General features: G+C 45.5%; 1 protein-coding gene across 1 annotated transcript in view; it reads right to left on the reverse strand.

Annotated features, from left to right (window-relative positions):
• The window catches only part of LOC126984049 (uncharacterized), a gene marked incomplete at its 3' end in the record, with an annotated part of 42,595 nt that extends 30,537 nt beyond the window's left edge, over positions 1-12,058 (reverse strand). The window contains 1 exon segment of the mRNA XM_050837427.1: positions 11,915-12,058.
• Between the last annotated feature and the right edge of the window lie 11,159 nt (positions 12,059-23,217).

Consider the following 23,217-nt stretch of genomic DNA (forward strand, 5'->3'; position numbering starts at 1 on the left):
CAGTTCAAAACTTTCCCATCTACGCCGTGAGCCAGTAATTTTAGTAATAGCCGGTGATGAGGGATTTTGTCGAACGCTTTACTGAAATCTAGATATAATATGTCATAGTTTTCATCTCGGTCAACCGCCTCGATTACTTTAGTGTAGAAGGACAACAGGTTAGTAAGGCAAGACCTACCCTTTGTGAACCCATGTTGTGAATCATGAATTAAATTATGCTTTTCTAGATGGTCCCGAATGCTCCCAGCTATAATTGACTCTAACATCTTTCCTACAACTGATGTTAAGCTAATTGGGCGATAGTTTGAGGTGGCTGACTTGTCTCCCTTTTTGAAAATCGGCGTCACATTAGCTACTTTCCATTGATTGGGCACATACCCAGAATTTACCGACATCTTAAAGATATCGGCAAGAGGGCCACTAAGGACTTCCTTGCACTCTTTCAGAACCCTTGGGAATACTTCGTTTGGGCCCGGCGATTTGTTTTTCTTCAACCTACCAATCTCATCCTGGACTACTTGCCTAGTGATGATCACATCCCTCAACTTGTCGTTCTCGTCACCCTCATATATCTGAACTCTCTCCGTAATGGTTGTTAGATTTTCCTGCGTGAAAACTGAGAGGAAATAGTCATTCATCATTTGGCTCATATCTTCTCCATTCTCAACGAGCTCGCCCGTGTTTGTTTTCAACGGTCCAATTCTGTCCCTTGTTTTCGTTCTGTACAATTTGAAGAAGCCCTTGGGATCGCTCTTGGCCTCGTTGGCTACCCTAATCTCATAATTCATTTTTGCTAGGCGCGTGTTCTTCTTCACCGACCTGGCTAGCTCAACATACCTACCTCTGAGGTGGATTTCTCCGTTCTTTATTTTCCTATAAATTCCTCTCTTCAAGCCTATCTCATGCTTGAGTCTGCGGGTCATCCATTTGGGGTCGTTATTTTCCTTCCTACGTGCTTGGTAAGGGATATGCTGTCTCTGACCCTCTGCAATTACTCTAACTAAATTATTGTAGGTCATTTCTGTATGGCTCCCCTGTCTTTCCGGTTCCAGCCCTGAGATCTGGCCCTCATCCAACCCTAGGGTTTCCCAATTTACCTCCTCAAGGTGTCTTCTGAGCCCCTCATAATCAGCTCTTCTAAAGTCAGGCACCAACACAGGGTTGAGTTCATGGGTCACCGCCCAGTCTAATTTAAACCTAATTTCCTTGTGATCACTGCCACCTAATTCTCCCCCAACATCTAGCTCGCTGATCATATTCTCGGTGTTAGTTAAGACCAAGTCTAGAATGTTGTTACCCCTGGTGGGCTCAGTTACTGTCTGCTTGAGAAAATTATCTTGTATTACTTTCAGAAAATCCTCAGATTCTAGATCACCCACCACGCCTTCCCAGTCTATATTCCTATAGCTAAAATCCCCCATTATGCAGACATTTTTGCCCCTGCTAGCCCTGCCTACCTCTTGCAGTAATATATCAGTGTCCTGCCTGTTAAGGTTGGGTGGCCTGTAAAGAACCTCTAGAATTAGTTTGTCTTTCCCTTTGTGGACGTCCACCCAAACTGATTCTGAGTCGCCATTTGTTTGAACAGAGTTGTTAGTGGAACATTTAAGTGTGTCTTTAACATAAAGTGCCACCCCCCTCCCCTTCTTCCCTTTCTATCTTTGTGAAACATCTGATAACCATCTATTTCATACTCCGACATGAAGTTTTTGTTTGCAGTATCCACCCACGTTTCCGTGACAGCTATAATGTCGAATTTCTCGATACATGCTTCCCCCTCAGTAGATCTATCTTGTTCCTGAGACTCCTACTGTTGGTGTAATAAGCCGTTAGAGCATCTTTTCTTATATCCTTTCGATCACTCCTGCGCCCCCTAGTCCCAGTCTGCGATGCATAGCCACTGATGACAGATAGCTTTTCCTAGCACTGTTTAGAGGTAAAGGAGATGCACTACTGTGTGGCGGGTACAGAGGTTTGAGAGTCTCAGAACATTGGATGAAGATTTGGGAGGTGTTGTGTGGACGGCTTAAGAGAAGCATCAAGGTTGATGACTGCCAATTAGGCTTCATGGCTGGAAAGTCAATCACCGATGCAATCTTCATCACGAAACATCTGCACGAAAAAAATAAGGCGGAGAGGCTGTATCGTGTGTGTGTGTGTGTGTGTGTGTGGATCTAAGAGAGATATTTGCCACCAGAGAGGCTTGTGAGGACAGTGATGGCCCTGTACGGAGGCTCAGGATCAAGGGTGCAGGCCTCAGCCCTCAGACCCCTTTATTTATTGTAGTGATGGAGGAAGCCACCAAGGAATCCAAAACAGGGACCCATGATAGTGATGGCTCTTTACGAAGGCTCAGGGTTAAGGGTGGGAGTAGCTGGAGGAACCTAAGATAGGTGTGGGGTGCATCAGGCCTCAGCCCTCAGTCCTCTTTTTTCTTTCTTTTTCTTTTTTGATGTGCTGCCTGTAGCGCCTGTAGGCTTTCGTGAGGGGCCTCCAGGGCAACCCCAGCCCGTTAATGGCGCATGCAGGCAAAGTGGCTGCCGTGATGTATGACTCTTACTTGGCCCTTGCTGTCCCCCGGTGCTACTCTTGAACGAATTCGCTGAAGTTAGGGTTGACTGAAGATCTGGGCAGCATGTGGGTAATCTACTACTCTGTGATGGTTTGAAAAATCAGCGTGTTTTGGTGGAACTCGAACCTACATAGGTCCACGGACTCACCACGCCCACACGCTGACCACTCGGCCACCAAAGAGTGCACAACAGGGATCCATGGGAGCTGCAGTGCGTATGCAGATGACTGAATCTTAACAGCTGAGACAAAAGAGGAAGTTGGTAGAAAATTTATGGATTGGAAGCTAGCATTGGAGAAAAGAGGTTTGAGAGTGAATATGGCCAAAGAAAAGATGATGGTAACAGGCAAGAAAACAGAGCGGTCAAATGCAAAACTCAGTCCCCAACTTTCGTCCGCGGGTGTCCTTTCAGCACTCAGTAGCTCCTCACTCAGGACTAACCTCATAACAGGCAAGAGATTATACTTGGGGAGCAGAGGCGTGAGAGATAGTATATGTGTGTGTGTGTGTGTGTGTGTGTGTGTGTGTGTGTGTGTGTGTGTGTGTGTGTGTGTGTGTGTTCTTACCTAATTGTATTTTTTTTCAGGATTGAGCAGGGTCGTATTGTCCTGATTTTTAAATAATTTTTTTTATACAATTCTTTAAATCTGTGAATGCTATTGACACACACATCCTCATCTAGTAATGCATTCCACTGATCAACTCAATTTCTTGATCTTGATCTTGATAAATAATTAGCAGGGCACCTCTATAGGTGCATAACACGCATATTTTGGGCTGGCTGCTGGGGGGAAGGGGAAGTGAATCAAGTGTAAATGTTGGTGTGTTGTGTGTGTTGTGTGTTGGTGTGTTGTGGTGACAAGTGAGTGTGTATTCATTTCTGAATGAGTCTAATGTATCGCAGTCTAAAATCTGTTGAGGGAGGCTGTTCCAGTCGCGTATGGTGCGTGGAAAGTATCTTGAGTGCTTGTATGCGTGAGTGTTTGTGTGATATGTTTGGTATTTTTACATTATTAAACTTCTTACAGCAGAAGACCCTCCCAACAGGAATTACGAGACGCTTAACCTCAGACCTTGATATTATTTCCAATTGGGACAGAAGGAACCTTGTGTCCTTCAATGTCTCAAAAAAACTAAATTTCTTCCCTCTCAGTTTCTTGTCCTTGCTGTCTCCTTAAAGGCTGGGCATGTAAAATTCTGCACTCCTCTTACATTTCTAAGGTCTGAGCATCTATGATAGCACTACTGCTTGCAACATGTGCACAAGATTGAATTTACACTGACTCCCTTCCCACAGCATCCTCGTAGATATTTTACTGATTTAATCTTTTTCCATGCTTCTTTTCCATTTACCATATACTTAGTTTTTTCCATATTAATTTTCAAACCTCTCTCCTCCATTCCTTCTTTCCATTTATTAAACTTTCCTTTCACTTCTTCTGCTGTCTCTGCATTTACTGCCAAGTCATCTGCATACAGCAGCTCCCATGGTGCCTCTCCTCTTGCTTCCTTTGTTGCCTCCTCCATTACTGTTATAAACAAGAGCGGGCTAAGGGTAGATCCCTGGTGAACCCCCACTCCAATTTCAAACGCATCTGATGTTCCCACCACTGGTTTCATTCTCGATTTTGTACCTTCATATAGTCCCATCACCGATTCAACCAATCTTTCTGGTACTCTCTGCCTTCTCAATGCTCATCTTATAATTTCCTTTGGTACTCTGTCAAATGCCTTATCTAGATCTACAAAAAACATGATACAGTCTCCTCCTCTTCTCCATAAACCTTATATTTTGATTCAGTTGTTGATCTCCCAGGGCAAAAGCCAAACTGACATTTATTAATTCTTATTATCCTTCTCAGCCTCTTCTCCGGGACTTTTTCATATCCCTTCATGTCATGCTCCAGTAACCTTATCCCCCTATAGTTACCACATTTCAAAGCATCTCCTTTCCCTTTAAAAATGGGTATAGTGTAGCTTTCTTTCCAGTCTTCTGGTATCTCTCCCTTTTTAATACATCGTGTGACACTCGTCAGTTTCACCACTCTTTCCTTTCCTGCTGCTTTTATTAAATATACTGTTAGCCCTGAAGGTCCTGCTGCTCTACCATTTTTCATTTCCTTTAGTGCCCTGTTCCGTATTTTTTTCTTGCGTGCCTTCTACTTTTTCCAGTTTCATTTATCGGATACTCATTTTCCTCATTTAACAGTTCACTGAAATATTTACTCCATCATTATAATATCTTTTCTTTTTCCACCATGATGTTCCCTCCTTCACCTCTTACAACCTTTGCCCCAACTACATCTGCTCTCTCTCTCTCTCTCTCTCTCTCTCTCTCTCTCTCTCTCTCTCTCTCTCTCTCTCTCTCTCTCTCTCTCTCTCTCTCTCTCTCTCTCTCTCTCTCTCTCTCTCTCTCTCTCTCTCTCTCTCTTTTCATTTGTTTCGCAATATTAAACCGTGGGGGACTTTTATTAGTGTTACTTCGCTTCTCGCAAAACGGTACAAATGTGTTTTGTTGAGAAATTGATTTTTAAAGTTTAGCCAGGCTTCCTCTACGTTGCAATTATCTCATAGTTGCATTTCTGTAAGTTTTTGTCGGATTTCTACGAAATTTACTCTTTTGAAGTTAGGCACCATTACTTTATTTTGAACTCTAATGTCGACGCGCACTAATTTATGATCGCAAGAACCGAGATGCTCACCTACCGTAGCAGTACTGACTAGATTATCTTGGGTTGCTATAACAAGGTCCGGTATTTTATTTTCTCTGTTTGATTCAGTGACATTGCTATACCAAGTCCAGCGGAGCAGCTCTGGTCTCTGGTACCAAGAAACTGCATTTCTCAACCTCCTCAACGTTGCAAAATGCAGGAGAGAGCTGTTGGTGTTCCTGGTACTAGAACCTTGGGGACCACCACGTAGCTCATAGCCAACCTTGTCAGTTCCTGTAGTAATATTAAAGTTGTCTATAAGGCAATGAGTGTCCCGAGGAGAGCAGTGGTCAAATACTGATTCGAGTTTGGCGTAAAACATCTCCTTCTCTTCAGTTTCATACATCTCAGTAGGAGCTTACACCGCAACAATAGACATGAAGCCCAGTGTGTGCTTCAGCCTCACTCGCATTATACGCTCATCAACCGGAGGAACCTTAACCACAAATGGCAGCAGTTGGCTAGAGATGTCTATAGCTACCTCTTTAAAATGGACATCAGTACTCATACTGACACATTATTGATCTCGCCTCTGCCAGGCCTCTTCATCTCAGAAACTCCCACTATATCCACCTGCAGCTTTCTGAGCTGATTCGCAATGTAAAGTAGTCAGTGATCTTCCGAGAAACTCGGGACATTCTAGGAGCTCACACGCACAGCTTTCTGAAAGTTAATCCCGGGCCAGGTTATGCGGGCCCGCTTCGGTTCCAAAAAAACTCAAAGATGGATCAGGGGGCCCTTTTCCTTACGAGATGTAAGAGTCCCGAAGGCTTTGCCCTGCACCCATCGCAGGCGGCAGGTGTCCTGGATGCAGATGCATCAAGGAAGTCTGCTGTATCAAAGTCGGGGCTCAAACCACTACCCTGGCATCTACTTGTTCTTTTGTTTTTGCGAAGTATATTTTTCTTGGGAGAACTTGAAGGCCCCTCCCCGACCAACCCAAATTTGGGGATGCTCTGACTGTTAGCCGTGGGCAGGGACGCAGGACCCTTAGAGAATAAATCCCCGACCATCCAAAAGGATATCATCAATAACAGAAGGAAAGAGAGAGAGAGAGATTTACATAGATTTACATAGAAAATCAGACCACACAGACCCCATGGTCCAGACTTGGTGGTCTGTCCTTAAACCTAAGTGATTTTACATTAATCAGAAGACTCCAAAACGTTGCATTTCTACTCTAGTTGATATTAAGTTGAAGGAAGTGACGGTCGAGCTTATTTTTGAAGGAGTCAATCGTGTTACACTGGACCACTGATGATGGGAGCTTATTCCATTCTCGCACTACAACGTTGGTGAAGAAAAATTTGGTGCAGTCTGAATTTACTTGTCTACATCTGAGTTTTACGCCATTATTCCTCGTGCGCAAAGTGTCATCGATCATAAACAATGTTGATCTGTCTACATTCGTGAAACCATTAAGTATTTTAAAACATTCGATCAGTTTTCCTCGGAGGCGACGTTTCTCAAGAGAGAACATGTTAAGGGTAGAAAGCCTTTCTTCGTAGTTTGTTGCGCAAGGAAGGGATAATTTCGTTGCCCGACGCTGAACACCTTCTAATTTAGCAATATCCTTTGCATGGTGGGAGACCAAAACTGTACCGCATATTCCAAGTGGGGTCTGACTAAACTGTTGTAGAGCGGGAGTATTACATCTTTATTCTTAAATAAAAGTTTTTTAATGAAGCCCAACATTCTGTTCGCTTTATTTGCTGCATCGATGCATTGCTGTGAGAATTTGAGGTTTGACGCGATTTTGACCCCAAGTCCTTGACGCATTGAACGCTTTTGAGTTTAACGCCGCGCATTTCGTAATCAAACTTCTTATTCCTCGTTCCAACTTGAAGGACCTGGCACTTGTCTACGTTAAAGGCATCTCCCATCTATCCGACCAAGCTGAAATTTTGTGCAAATCCTCTTGGAGGCTTTGCCTGTCTTCGTCAGTGAGAACCGAGTTACCAATCTTTGTCGTCTGCAAATTTACTAATGCGGTTATTGAGTCCAACATCCACGTCGTTGATGTAAATAATGAAGAGCACTGGGCCAGAACCGAGCCCTGAGGGACACCACTAGTGACCGGCGCCCACTCTGAGTTAAATCCGTCAATCACTAGTCTTTGTTGTGTGTTGCTCAACCAATTCGCGATCCATTGGTTTACCTGACCGTCAATACCTATTTGGTTTAATTTGTAAAGTAATTTATGATGCTGGACTTTATCAAACGCTTTCTGAAATCAAGATAGACTACGTCCAGTGATTTGGTTACGTCATAAACAGTGAAGAGGTCGTTATAAAGGTTAATAGATTTGATAGGCAGGATCTTTTGTTTCGGAAGCCATGTTGTGAGTCCCCAATTAATGAGTGGTTTTCACAGGCCTCACAATTTTGTCTCTAATTATGCCCTCAAGTAGCGTACCTACAACCGAAGTTAGACTAATGGGCCTGTAATTACCTGGTACTTTTTGTCTCCTTTCTTAAAATCGGTGTCGTTAGCCTTTTTCCAATCTGAAGGGACAATGCCTTGTCGCAAGGACATATTGAATACGGTTGTGATGGAGGAGAGTATTTCGCTCTTTGTTTCTTTCAGCAGAGTTGGATATACTTTATCAGGTCCAGGACTTTTATTTGTTTTAAGTGATTTGAGGGCTTTAAGGACTTCATCGGGTCTTATTTCAAAGTTAGACAATGCATGCTCGGGATTTACATTAGTACTGGTGTTGGTGGTGGTGGTGGGAGGACTGTTATTATTAAACACCGAGGAAAAGTAATTATTTAATAGGTTTGCAACGTGTTGGCTGTCAGTCACTAGTGCACCGTCGCTGTTTGTTAAAGGTCCAATTCCACTTCTGATCGCCTTTCTGTTGTTTATGTAACTGAAGAAGGATTTCGGATTATTTTTACAGTTGGCTGCAATATTTTCTTCATATCTACGCTTTGCCTGATGCACTAATCTTTTTACTCGTCGCCTGGCATCATTGTAAAGTCTAATGTTTTCGGGCGTGCTTTGGTCTTTCTTTAACCTGTAAGACAATTTTCTCTCCTTGACTGAGTGTTTAATTTCGCTATTAAACCAAGGTGGACTTTTATTAGTGTTAATTCGCTTCTCGCACAAGGGTACAAATGTGTCCTGCTGAGTGAGTAAGTGATTTTTAAAGTTTAGCCAGGCGTCCTCTGCATTGCCGAGAGAGAGAGAGAGAGAGAGAGAGAGAGAGAGAGAGAGAGAGAGAGAGAGAGAGAGAGAGAGAGAGAGAGAGAAGCAGCTCGGTGAACTTTAGGCCACTGCACTCCTCATTCAGATAGACCGCCTCCTACCCTTTAATATCCAGGCGGGACTAAAAGGGGCTAGAAACGGGAAACGTACTGAGTCTTTACTGCTCAGGCGGCTGGGAAAGGGTGTCGTGGAATTTCCATAGAACTCAGAAAATTACCAGAAGCGATAAGCGTTTTGCGAAGAACGCGCTCCTAACTGCGCAGCTGAAAAGCGTTGAGGAGTTACGACAGTGGAAGGAGCGATTAGAAGCAGGAAATATCCTTTGGAAAATATGCCGCTATCATCTTATCTACGCCGTTCAGAAACTGTATTGAGGCGGAGCACAGGAAGGAAGAAAACCTTGATAAATGGCTGTTATCACACACGGTCTGAAACTCCTACCACCACAAAACCGGCGCCATCATCACAGCCCCACATCCTTTACATAGACAAACACAATAGTTCCATGTTCTGTTCCTTAGTGGAGGCGGTGTGGCCTTAAGAGAATTGGGAACCTGTCGGCATTCATTCATACTTGACCATTCAGTGAAGTAAAAATCCATCCACCTGTAAGTCAAGGACAGGTTACCAAGATGGGGGCGGGAGGAGGAAAATTGTGCGGAGGTCTTAAGCCGCTACCACAATTACGGCATGAGTGTTTATGCTTGCTTCATTTTGCCCTTCGGAGCGAGCCGTGAGCGTCATTTCCCAACCTTTGGAGTGGTTTTATTGAGCAGGTGCCTCGCTTCCCGACGACAGGAGAGAGAAAATTAGAGATAGACGGTGCTGTGAACTACAAATGGCCGACGTTTAACCAGGCGTATAGAGTCGGGGATGGAGTCGCCGGACCATAACCTTATTTCTGTTTCCTGTCCTATCGCTCCTGTACATCCTCTGGACCCACCGAAGAGGCGATGCTTCTGGCATTTTGCTTCAGCTCGGTGGGACGACCTGAGGATGTACTCCGATTTCCCGTGGAATGATTACTGCTTCCAGGAGAGAGACCCCTCTGTGTGTGCCCAGCGCATCTCAGAGGTGATTGTCTCTGGAATGGAGGCATACATTCCACGTTTTTTCTCTACTCCTCATGCTAAAAAGCCTTGGTTTAATCATGCTTGTTCTCGTGCTATTAAAGATAGAGAGGCAGCTCACAAAAGGTTCCAGAACCGTCGTACTCCCGCTAACTATGACTTTTACATTTCAGCCCGGAATCGTGCCAAATCTATTCTCCGACTTACCAAAACTTCTTTTATCAATAGAAAATGTCAACACCTTGCTTCTTCTAATTTTTCCCGTGACTTCTGGCATCTAGCCAAAAATATCTCCTCCAATTTCACTCTTTCCTCTTTCCCTCCTCTCCTTAACCCTGACGGTAGCACTGCCGTCTCATCTGTCTCTAAGGCTGAACTCTTCGCTCAAACTTTCTGGAAGAACTCCACCTTGGACGGTTCTGGGCATATACCTCCTACTTATCCCCCCTCTGACTCCTTATGCCTGTTATTAAGATTCTTCCAAATGATGTTTTCTATGCCTTCTCTGGCCTCAACTCTCAGAAGGCTTATGGACCTGATGGAGTGCTTCCTATTGTCCTTAAAACTGTGCTGACCCTGCCTGGTCAAACTCTTTCACCTCTGCCTATCAACATCTACCTTTCCTTCCTGCTGGAAGTATGCCTAAGAAGGGTGACCACTCCAATCCTTCAAACTACCGCCCTATTACTTTCCTGTCTATCTAAAGGTTTTAAATCAATCCTTAACCAGAAGATTCAAAAGCACCTTTCCAGTTCTGACCTTCTATCTGATTGCCAGTATGGATTCCACAAGGGGCACTCTACTGGCGATCTTCTTGCTCTCTTAACTGACTCTTGGTCATCCTCTCTTAGCCGTTTCGGTGAAACTTTCTCTGTTGCGCTAGACATATCGAAAGCTTTCGATAGAGTCTGGCACATGTCTTTGCTTTCTAAACTGCCCTCTTTCGGATTCTATCCCTCTCTCTGTTCCTTTATCTCCAGTTTCCTTTCCGGCCGTTCTATCTCTGCGGTGGTAGACGGTCACTGTTCTTCCCCTAAACCTATCATCTGTTATTCATCAATGATCTTCTTTCCATAACAAACTGTCCTGTCCACTCATACGCCGACGACTCCACTCTGCATTATTCAACTTCTTTCAATAGAAGACCCTCTCAACAGGAAGTACACGACTCCAGACTGGAGGCTGCAGAACGCTTAACCTCAGACCTTGCTATCATTTCCGATTGGGGCAGAAGGAACCTTGTGTCCTTCAATGCCTCAAAAACTCAATTTCTCCACCTATCACCTCGACACAATCTTCCAAACACCTATCCCCTATTATACGACAACACTCAGCTATCACTATCTTAAACACTAAACATCCTCGGTCTATCCTTAACTCAAAATCTCAACTGAAAACTTCACATCTCTCTCTCTAAATCAGCTTCCTCGAGCATGGGCGTTCTGTATCGTCTCCGCCAGTTCTTCTCCCCCGCGCATTTGCTATCCATATACAGGGGCCTTGTCCGCCCTCGTATGGAGTATGCATCTCACGTGTGGGGGGGCTCCACTCACACAGCTCTTCTGGACAAAGTGGAGTCTAAGGCTCTTCGTCTCATCAGCTCTCCTCCTCCTACTGATAGTCTTCTACCTCTTAAATTCCGTCGCGATGTTGCCTCTCTTTCTATCTTCTGTCGATATGTCCAAGCTGACTGCTCTTCTGAACTTGCTGACTGCATGCCTCCCCCCCTCCCGCGGCCCCGCTGCACACGACTTTCTACTCATGCTCATCCCTATACTGTCCAAACCCCTTATGCAAAAGTTAACGAGCATCTTCACTCTTTCATCCCTCACACTGGTAAACTCTGGAACAATTTTCCTTCATCTGTATTTCCTCCTGCCTACGACTTGAACTCTTTCAAGAGAAGGGTGTCAGGACACCTCTCCTCCCGAAATTGACCTCTCTTTCGGCCACCTCTTATGATTCTTTTTTAGGAGCAGCAAGTAGCGGGCTTTTTTTTATTATTGTTTCCTTTTTTTGTGCCCTTGAGCTGCCTCCTTTGTTGTAAAAAAAAAAAATATATATATATATATATATATATATATATATATATATATATATATATATATATATATATATATATATATATATATATATATATATATGCCTGTACACAATCAAGAACAACAACGGTAATGGGGGTGTGGCCTGTACACAAACAAGAACAACAACGGTGATGGTGGTGTGGCCTGTACAGAATCAAAGACAACAACGGTAATGGGGGTGTGGTCTGTAAACAATCAAGAACAACAACGGTAATGGGGGGGTGGCATGTGCTCAAACAAGAACAACAACAGGGCCAGGATGTTTACCTTGTGGCTCTGCACGACTTCGCCGTGAGGCTTCGGGGTTGCGGCAGGAGGAGTGTTGATGGGCGCACGTTGACTTCAATGTCCTGCAGAAAGGTGACTACGTGGCAGGGTCATCCCGGGAGACCATACACCAGCGGATGTCATAGTTATCTGATGCTTGGTTATCTCTCCCCCCCCCCTTCCCCCCCACACACGTACACCATACAAATGTCAAATGGAGAAATGGAATAACTAATACAGATTTGTCAGTAGAATTCACCTCCTTCAGTAATAAAACGAGAAATTTGGCGAATACATTTATGAGAGAGAGAGAGAGAGAGAGAGAGAGAGAGAAACACTTGAAACACTTAAAACACTTTATTATACTTGCAGAAAATACAAGAGCAAAATATGTTGTAATATACATACAAGCAAGTAGCCCATATAAAACAACGTTTTTTGGGCAAAATATGATTTTTTTTTTTTTACAACGAATACCCCAAACCAGGCAAAGACAAGGAAAGAAAAATATATACATTTACGGGTAGTTGGCTATTAACCCAACAGTATGTACATACTTTGGGAGAGGGAAAGGGAAAGAAGGAGAATGAAAGTAAAAGTATCATTTATTGAGTTGGAACATGATAGGGACTGTTTATATAAGAGATATTTCAAGTTTCTAGTATTTAGCTATTTCATATTTTGTATAAAATCTTTTAAAAGAACTTATTGTTGGCAAAAGTTTTATATGATTTGGTATTGAATTCCATAGCTTAGGGCCTGAGTAAGATAGGGAATGTTTGAATAATGTTAGATTGTGTTGTGGTGTTGTAAGATTTTCACGAATGCGTGTTGGATAATTGTGTTGTGGTTGTAATGCTGGATCAAAGTTATTTCTTAGAATTTTATACATATAAATTCCAATATGTATTTTATTAAGGTCAAAAAGTTTTAAAATGTTGGTTTCTTTGAAAAGAGGTTGTGTGTGTTCTAGGTGGTCACTCTTTGTTATAATCCTGACAATTTTCTTCTGGAGTCTGAACAATGGTAGTAGGTGAGTAGGATAAGTATTACCATATGGCTGTACAATGACTGAGGTGGGGCAGGACATGGGCATGGTAAAGAATTTTAAGTACATGTAAAGGCATCAGATCTTTAACTTGGTGGAGGAGATAAATCAACCGTGATAATTTGAGACATACTCCAGATATATGTTGTTTGAATGTCAAGGCTTGGTCAATGGTCACACCTAGTAATGTATGTTGGGTGGTTTTTTGATAACATCATTTTCATACTGTAGGGGGGGTAAATTTTCTGATGTTTTATTGGTGAACAGCATATAATATGTTTTATTTAAATTAACAGTTAGTCTGTTATTTGCACACCAAACATGGAAAGTTTTGAGGTCAGTGTTCGCTCTGTTAATAATATCAATTGGGTCTTTACCAGTAACATATAAGGTGGAGTCGTCAGCAAAAAGTATTGCTTTAAAATTTGAAAATATTTGAGCTAAATCATTAATATACAGAAGAAAAAGTACCGGGCCAAGAACACTCCCTTGAGGGACTCCATATTCAATAGGTTTAGGTGTGGATGAATAGTTTTGAATCTTGACAGATTGAGTTCTGTTTGTTAGATAATCTTTAAACCATCCATGTATGATACCCCGTATTCCATAATATTCTAGTTTTTTTAGTAAAATATCATGTCTTACAGTATCAAATGCTTTGGAGAAGTCAATAAAAACGCTAAGTAGTGAAAGTTTAGAGTCCAAAGTAGAATAGATTACCTCGGTGAAGGAACTCAAAGCGTTAAAGGTGCTCAGGCCTTGTCGGAAACCAAACTGTTCTGGGTTTAAAATGGATTTAGCTTCAAGAAATGATATCAAAAACTTTTTCATTATTTTCTCAAAAATTTTAGAGTAAATATTGAGCAGAGATATTGGTCTGTAATTCCCTATAACATCTTTAGGACCTTTTTTGTAAATGGGTATAACAGTGGCATGTTTCAAGCAATGTGGAAATTTACCATTGGCAATGGATTGGTTAAACAGTATAGATAATGGTATGGCTATTTGATGCTTATTTGTTTTAATAAGAGATAGAGAGAACTCATGTGTATTGCTTTTTTTTTTATTTTGCAAGGAGTTGATTATGTTAATTACATCTTGTGGGTATATTGTGGGAACTGCCATAGATGTTGGGTAGTCACCTCGAAGAAACCTTAAAGGGTTCTCATTAGATGGTGGGATATTTTTATCTAAGTTAGGGGCAACATTAGTATAGTAGTCATTAAATACTTCAGCTATTTCTAAAGGATTCTTTAAAATTCTGTTGTTATGGGATATATAGTTTAGGTAATTCTTTTTATGATCGTTTTTTAGTTGATTTATGGTGTTCCATATTTTTCTTGTCATTTTTAAAGTTCGAAAATATAGCCATATAATAAGCCTGTTTAGCACTTTTAATTACTCTGTTTAAGGTATTACGATATTGTTTGTAGTAATTTTCTGATATAGCACCAATTTTATAGTCTTTGAATAAGTTGTTTTTTAACCTAATAGAATTTAGAACAGCTTGTGTTACCCAAGGATTGTTTATTCTTTTGTCAGTTAGATATTTAGTTTTTAAAGGAAAACATTGGTTATATATTTCTTGGATTTTAGTAATAAATATATCAAAGTTGTAATTAATGTCTTCTGAGAAAAGGAGATTATTCCAATTTAATGAGTTTAATTTGTGGGAAAAAAGCTGTTTGCCTTCTTGTCCTATATTTCTGAAAGTAAACTTCTGTAGTTTATGGTTTGTTGGGGGAATAGCTATGTTCAAAAATATTGGGAGATGGTCCGAGATAGGGAAAAGAATAATTCCCGAGGTAAAGGTTCTGTTAAAATTAGTATAAATATGGTCAAGTAAGGATGGTTGTCCTAGATTACTGCTGTCAGGAAATCTTGTAGGTCTGGCAGTATGGGGAGTGAAATTGAGAGATTGGACATTCACAAGGAAATTGTTTGTAGGGATGTGTGTTGTGTGCTCTAACAGGTTAATGTTAAAATCTCCTAAGATTACAAAAGTATTGTTTTTATAGAATCTTACAAGAGAGAGAGAGAGACGGGGGGGGAGTCACACTAACAGCATAACATTGGTATTATTTTTTTACTATTATCGTTATTATTATTACTATTATCATTGTTATTATTATTATTATTATTATTATTATTATTATTATTGTTATTATTATTATTATTATTATTATTATTATTATTATTATTATTATTATTATTATTATTATTATTATTATTGCTATTATTACTATTGTCGTTAGTAACATTATCATTGCCATCATCATCTTCAGCCATTGCAAGTTCAGTGCAGGACAAAAGAGTTTCTCAACGTGCTCCACTTATTCGTCAAAATAATTCGTCCTGCTCCTGCTCCGGCAAATGTTCTAATCTTCTTCCCCACCTAGCCGTTTGTGTGCCATGACTTTTCTCGTAATATTTTGGTCCACCACTCTGTTTCTTTGGTTGTCCATACGTTATCGGTTCAACGTATGCGCCGCCACAAAGGGCTCTCGGGAAGCTCACATTAAAACACATTTTTTGTCCACTGCTTCACATTTTAGCGCTTGTATTCCTCGTCATCTTCCTGGGCGGTGTTTATACTCGTGTCTGTGGTCCGGGCAGAAAGACCAGGCAAGGTAAAGGTAAAGAAGGGTGGAGGGATAAAATTCAAGCATTTGCTGAAGCAGGATGGAGTACACTTCACAAAAGAGAGATGAAGAGAACGTTGGGAAAGGCCTTTAGCCCGTATCATTGATCCGTATCATCAACGGGTGTCGGGAGGGTTTTGCCGCAACAGCTCGCTAGATAGGCGGGCAACACTCGCGCTCTCTCTACGTACCCTTCATCCCCCACACATACTACACATTATATATATATAATATATATATATATATATATATAATATATATAATATATATATATATATATATATATATATATATATATTATATATATATATATATATATATATATATATATATATATATATATATATATATATATATATATATATATATATATATATATATTGACGGTTTTGAGAAACGAAAAGCCTATTTTTGGGTCCACGGAAGAGCTAGTGCACTTGCTAGCGATAGAGGATTCGATCGCGCTCCAGGACAACCCTGGATAAAAACGGCAACTTTATCCCACATCTGGATATAATGAATCCAGGCTACACAATGAAAAACGAACCCAACGAAGCAGGAAGAAACATGTCTGGCAGCTCCGCACCATCCCACGGATCACTGTCTCACACACACCAAGCTCATTCCTATCCCACAGGAGAACTCCCCCGGGGACTGGGGGCTAGAACGTGGTGGGGAAGGAAGGGTGGGAAGCCGAAGGCGTGCACTAGCTCTTCCGTGGACCCCAAAAATAGGCTTTTCGTACCTCAAAGCCGTCATTTTAGGTCCCCTCCGAGCTAGTGCACTTGCTACCTACCACTTGGCGAAGGGGCAAGAAGCCCCCTAGCCCCGAGGGGAGAGGGAAGACAACTGCTCAAGACGCCCATAAGTTCAAAGAAGAACAGGCGAAACAAAAGTGGGCCGAGAAACAAACGCCTCAATCCAGAAACGCCGGGAAGCGGCGGAAGGGCCACGCATCGCCGCACTGCATCCATCACTCCAACCAACCGACAGAGGTGGAAGGAGGAGGCGAAGCCCCGTAAGCCAGGAACGGGCGAGGGGCGGCGAAAGCAATCTAAAACACGCCATGCATCCGTCACTCCAAACGGGCGACAAGACGGGAGGTAGTACAGTGAGGCTTCAGTAGCCACGAAAGGCCTGGGAGGCGTTGCAAGAGCAACGAATTCCCGTTCTCTCCGTTCCCCGACCAGTCCACAGAGAGGGGAGAAGGGAGCAAGGCTTCAGAAGCCGCTAATGGACGAGGAGGAAAGCCGAAAGTCGAAACAGACCTAAACCCCAACCAAAACTGAGTGGATCAGTCAGGGTCACGAGGAAACTGGAGTTTAAGTCAGAAGACCTCCTTTACAAGGAGCCCTTTTTAAGTTCAGCGACAGCCCTCCCGAGCTAGGCGAGGAACGTCTCCCTCGGGAAGAAGAACTCTAGTCAGTCGTAGCGAACCGCACCCTCCTCCGGCTGAGGAAGCCATTCAAAAGGCACAGGGCGTGCAAAGGCCATAGCTTGCGACCACGGAACTAGAAGGTCGCCGAGTAGCCCTGCGCTACACGGAGAAGATTTTGACTAGCCAGTAAAAGGAGGTCATAACCGTGAAACGGAAGGGGTGAAACAAAAGAGTCACTCTTCCGTCTCCACTATTGGTGAAACGCCCCAACCTTAACCGCAAGAGGGCAAGCTGGGCGGCAAGAGAACTACGAAAAGTCGTGCTTTCTCCCTCGCACCAGAAAGAAGACAGAAAAAGTCGGCGATAGCGAGGCTCCAAAAGCAACGCAACGCCTATCCAGACCCTGCTAGCCACCAAAGCTAGCCACTACGAAAGCTAGGTGAAAGGGGCAGGAGGGGCGAAGAAAAGGAAGAGGTGACACGAGGTATCATCCTACTCCTCCAGGAAAAACGAAAGACCCAGTCCTTCACCGAAAGGAAGAGACGAAAAAACGCCACAAAAACGCCGCACTCTATCCCTCACGTCGACCAGCGGACAAAGAAGGGAGGCGGCGGCGAAGGGACTACGAATCGTCGCATTTTCGGCGAACATGAATCGTCATAACACTGCCGGAGACAGACAGAGAGGAATGGTAGCGGCGAATCTCTCAAGACACTAGGAGGAGCGGTGAAGGAGTCACGAATCGCCGATGCATACCTACCCACTTCGACTAGCCGACAGGGGCGAAGATAGCGGCGAAAGCCACGAATGGCCCGAATGGCTTTACCAAAGACTCCGCCAACAGGCAGAGAACCCAGGCGAGGAGCCGAGAGGAACCACTGCGCCAAAGCCCCAAAACCCCGCTCGTCCACCTTTACTCAGCGAAAAGAGCAGGGGGAAAGGGAGGGGAGGGTGGAAGGGGCGGAACGGTGAGGGGGCTACGAAACTTCGCGCATCTCCTCACGCCCGAGGTGGAGGCGGCGAACCTCTAAAAGCCGCGAACGGCCGAGGAAGTGTAGTGAAAGGGTCTTGAAACATCGCCCTCCCTTCGTCACTCCGACCAGGCAGCAAGCCGGAACGACAGGCGGCAGCGAAGCTCCAGGAGCCAGAAAGGCTGAAGAGGAGCAGCGAAAAAAAAACCAAAACACAACGCTGTCCCCATCCCGACCATCCGAAGAGGAAAAGACGTAGCGGCGAAGCTCCCGTTCACTAAAGAAAAGCCGAGGAAACTCGACAAAAGAGCCACGAGTGGCCGTCCTCCCGTGACTCCGACCATCCGACTGGGATGAGTGGAGGTGGTGACAACGGCCCGAAAGCCACGAAAGAACCCGGAGGAGGGGTGAAAGAGCCACTCTGCGCCGCACTCTATCCCCACTCCGGCCACCCGACGAAGATGGGAGGAGGAAGCGAAGCTATGGAAGGCAGGAACTGAAGAGGAGGGGAGAAGGAGTCACTCATCCCCGCACTATGTCCTTCATACGACCACCCGACAGAGGTAGGAGGAAGTAGCGAAGTTCTGGAAACCTGGAACGAGCCAGGAGGAGCGGCGAAAGAGCCACGCATCGCCGCACTATGTCCTTCATTCCGACCAACCGACTAAGGCGGGAGGAAGTAGCGAAGTTCCGGAAGCTTGGAACGAGCCAGGAGCAGCGGCGAAAAAGCCACGCATCGCCGCACTATGCCTTCACTCCGACCAACCGACAGAGGTAGAAGGAAGTAGCGAAGCTCCGGAAGCCTGGAATGGTCGAGGAGGAGCGACGAAAGAGCCACGCATCGCCGCACTATGTCTTTCACTCCGCCAACCGACAGAGGTAGGAGGTAGCGAAGCTTCGGATGCCAGGAACGGCCGAGAAGGAGCGGCGGAAGAGCCACGCATCGCCGCACTGTGTCCTTCACTCCGATCAACCGACTGAGGTGGGAGGAAGTAGCGAAGCTCTGGAGGCCGGGAACGGCCGAAGAGGAGCGGTGGAAGAGCCACGCATCGCCGCACTGTGTCCCTCACTCCCACCAACCGACTGAGGTTGGAGGAAGCGGAGGAAGAAGCGAAGCTCCTGAAACCAGGAAAGGCCGAGGAGGAGCGGCGGTAGAGCCACGCATCGCCGCACTGTGTCCCACCGACTGAGGTGGAACGAAGTAGCAAAGCTCCGGAAGCCGGGAACGGCCGAGGAGGAGCGGCGGAAGAGCCACGCATCGCCGCGCTATGTCCTTCACTCCGACCAACCGACTGAGGTGGGAGGAAGTAGCGAAGCTCCGGAGGCCGGGAACAGCCGAGGAGGAGTGGTGGAAGACCCACGCATCGCCGCACTGTGTCCTTCACTCCGACCAACCTACAGAGGTAGAAGGAAGTAGCGAAGCTCCGGATGCCAGGAACGGCCGGGGATGAGCTGCGGAAGAGTCACGCATCGCCGCACTATGTCCCTCACTCCGGCCAACCTACAGAGGTAGAAGGAAGTAGCGAAGCTCCAGGGGCCGGGAACAGCCGAGGAGGGGCGGCGAAAGCATCGCCGTTGTGAAACCTTCACTCCGGCCAACCGTCAGTGGTAGGAGGAAGCAGCAAAGCTCCGGAAGCCAGGAACGGCCGAAGAGGAGCGCGGCGAACACGTCTTGCATCGCCGTTGTGAATCCTTCACTCCGGCCAACCGTCAGTGGTAGGAGGAAGCAACAAAGCTCCGAAAGCCAGGAACGGCCGGGGAGCGGCGAAAAACACGCATCGCCGAACTGCATCCAACCTTCTAGCCAACTGACAGAGGCGGGAGGAGGAGCCGAAGCCCCGGAAGCCAGGGACGGCCGAGGATGGGCGAAAGAAAACCGAATCGCCGCGCCGCATCCGTTACTCCCAACAGCCGAAAAGACGAAAGGCAGTACGGCAAGGCCCCAGAAGCCACGAAAAGCATGCTTGCCTAGGTGGCACGGTAAAAGAGCCACGAATCGCCGTCTCTCCTCTGTGTTCCCCGACTGCCGGCAGAGAGAGAGGAGGTGGGCGAAGCTCCCCCCGCCTGCCGCAGGGAGATGTGGCGGCGGCGAAGCTCCTGAAGCCACGAATGGCTGAGGAGAGCTGAGAAGAGAATCGTCTCCAGTAGTACGCAAAAGGGTCTCCCGCCGCAAAGCCCCATCCGACGAGGGAGGGCCGTAGCGGTGAGAAGCTGCAGCGGACTTGTCGATGGCCCCGCGGGAGGAGGGGGAACCCGGAGACAACACAGGCGGAGCTAAAGCCTTACAGATAGCAGAGAACGGAGCCGTAGAGAGAGTAGCAGGCGGGGGAAGGATCACAACTCCCGCCCCGCCCGAAAAACTCATGGAAGTCGTCCTCCGAGTCCGTGAGCTAGGAGAGGGTGACCAGTCCTGTAAGCGGACGGAGAACAGTACCAGACTGTCAAAAAGACCCAACAAACTTCCAGGAGAAAACGCAGTAAACCACCACTGCGACCATCCCTGACGACGGAAGGGGTTGAAGCGGAAGGTCCTCTAGAGTGTCGGAGCTCCGAAGTTAAGAGTCGCCGAAACTCACCTCCTTCCCTCAGTCAACGAAGGGAGAGGAGAAGGGGGATAGGGGCGAATGGCACACTTCCTCAAGCCTGTCAACGAACAGAAAAGGGCGAGTGGCTGCGACGCCCCAAAAACATTAAACTCCAGACACCGTCGCCCTCCCCTCAACCCGCGACGGGGAAGAGGGGAGAGGGCAGGGAGGGCGAAAAGGCGTGTCGAAGGAGTCGCGAAGCACGAAAACCAGAGCGTCCCACTCTGACCAGCAGGCAGAGGTGGGAGGTAGCGGAGAAGCTTTGGAGGGCACGAGCGGCACCCGGTACCTGGTGCCGCGAAGCCTCATGAACACTCGGGTGCCGGCAAGCCTCATGATCACTCGGCACTGAGCATTGCCGCTGGTACCGGTACCATTTGGATCTTAGTGACGCTCGGCGCTCGCCCGCCTCCATGTGGTATCACGCGGTATGGGCCCTGTGTGGAGACGCTGAGTCACTGCATCGCTGACCGTCTCCCCAAGTTCCCATCATTTTGTCCTGCTCTTCGTTTCCATCACAGCTCCCGTTTCCATTATTTTATTATTTTATTTATTTTTTGGAGTTACTGGATAATTCTTGATGACCGATTCTTTTTCTTTTTTAGGTTGCTAATAAATATTGTTATTGTTATTAGATTATGATCGAGTACATCCATAATAACTATACATGCTATTTTTTTTCGAAAAAATAAATATTCACTTCATTCAGAGAGAGAGTTTTCTTTACAGGAAATTTATTTGGGAATTTCATCAGAAGTCATTAAGATAAAAAATACTCCTTCGGGTACCGGTACTAACGGTACCTGAGTTTTCGGTACCGGTACTACCGGTACTCAAATTAACGGTACTTGCCCATCCCTAATGGTCAGTAGGGCAGTGGGGCGGAGGAGGAGGGGATGCGTAGCGGCGACTACTAAGCAAAACACCCTCGGCGCCAAGTCCACACGCACACATACACGCTGATATCAAAAGATAACAGATCGAGTGAGGCGGGGAAGCCCTCGGCGCTATCAACCACACCCACCCACTCCACCCTTGGTCAGAAGGGGAGCGGGGAAAAGGGGGGGGGGGGAGAGGGGTTGAGTAGCGGCAGCTACGAGACAACACACCCTCTGCACCGTAAACCACACCCACACCCACTCCCCCTATAAAGATAGGGCAGAGTGGGGCGGGGAAGAGCCAGGCCAGGAGATCAGGAACAGAAGCCGACGCCACACTCAGGTCATAGTTGTCGTCCCACAGGTCACCCGTCGATGACCAGCGTGAGGCAGAAGACGAAGTCGATACCAAGATGGGCAGCGAGAGAATGAACTGTGTGTGTGTGAGAGAGTGATCCGTGGGGGTGCGCGGAGCTGCCAGACGTGTTCCTTCCTGCTTCATTGAGTTCATGTGGCTCTAGTGCAGCCTGGTTTCTTTTCGAACCAGGTGTGGGATAAGGTTGCCGTTTTTATCCAGGGTTGTCCTGGAGCGCGATCGAATCCTCTATCGCTAGCAAGTGCACTAGCTCGGAGGGGACCTAAAAAATGCTCTAAAGTGTGACCATTTTCATCTCCACACACCCTGCACCTTACCTTGCCTCCTCTATAGTGAACAAGTCGTTGTACTGCCAATAATATTTGTAACCTAACCTCATCCTCATCTTCACCGCGTCAATTCTCGGGCCATCTTTTCCATAGGTAACAGCAACACGATCGCCAACCGTATCATAATGTTTAAATGTACCACTGGTGACGTGTTCCCTCATCATCCTAATTATGTCAATACAATACTGCTCTTTCCGAACTATGTTTCTTACTTGTCGAATAGACAAGTGGCATATCACATCAATTTCATCTCTCTCAGCACCACACTTAGCCAGCACATCTGCCTTCTCATTTTGGGGAATGCCAACATGAGATGGTATCCAGTAAAATGTGACTTTGATTCTTTTCAAAAGAGCTTTACATAATAATACTATTTCTGCATACACAGGTCGCCTACTATTTAGTGAGTCTAATGCTGCTCTGCTGTCCACAAGCATGCATGCATCCTTACCTTTACTTTGCACTTTACAAAGAGCAACATGAATACCATACAGTTCAGCCTGGGTGGATGATACACCATCAGATAATCGAAGAGCTGCTGTACTCTCACACTTTTCCTCGCATCCGTTGTATTCCCACATTAGCACACCACGGCCAGCTCGTCCATCCTCACTCACTGACCCATCACAAAAGACATGTATGCTATTTTCCTTTGCAATACAATCAATCATATGGCAGTACGAAGCCCTCAGAAAACCAGCAACAAATTCATTTTTTTTCATAGGTAAGGGTTCAACAATCATCTCCACCCTCTTCTCCTCCCAGGGAGGGACGGTATAATAACCGCACACATGTAAGGGATAACACAAGTCTGCAATCTTATACTTTATCAGATGTTCCTTAACATGCCTTACAAAGGCAGACTTGCTTCTATCACATCGTAGCTCCTTCAGGATATCCGAAGGGCCACCCTGTCTACCATATTTAACAACACCTTTAACCCAGAGTTCCCGTATTGTCACACACACTCGGTAAATTCAATTCTAGTCGCATTGCATCAATCATTGCGTTACGTTGACACCCAAAAATTATGCTCATAGCCTTATTTTGCAGTAGTTCAATTTTGTTTATCCTTTCCATCCCCAGTACTGACAAA

This window comes from Eriocheir sinensis, chromosome 5, assembly GCF_024679095.1.
Source record: "Eriocheir sinensis breed Jianghai 21 chromosome 5, ASM2467909v1, whole genome shotgun sequence".
NCBI classification, from domain to species: Eukaryota; Metazoa; Arthropoda; class Malacostraca; order Decapoda; family Varunidae; genus Eriocheir; species Eriocheir sinensis.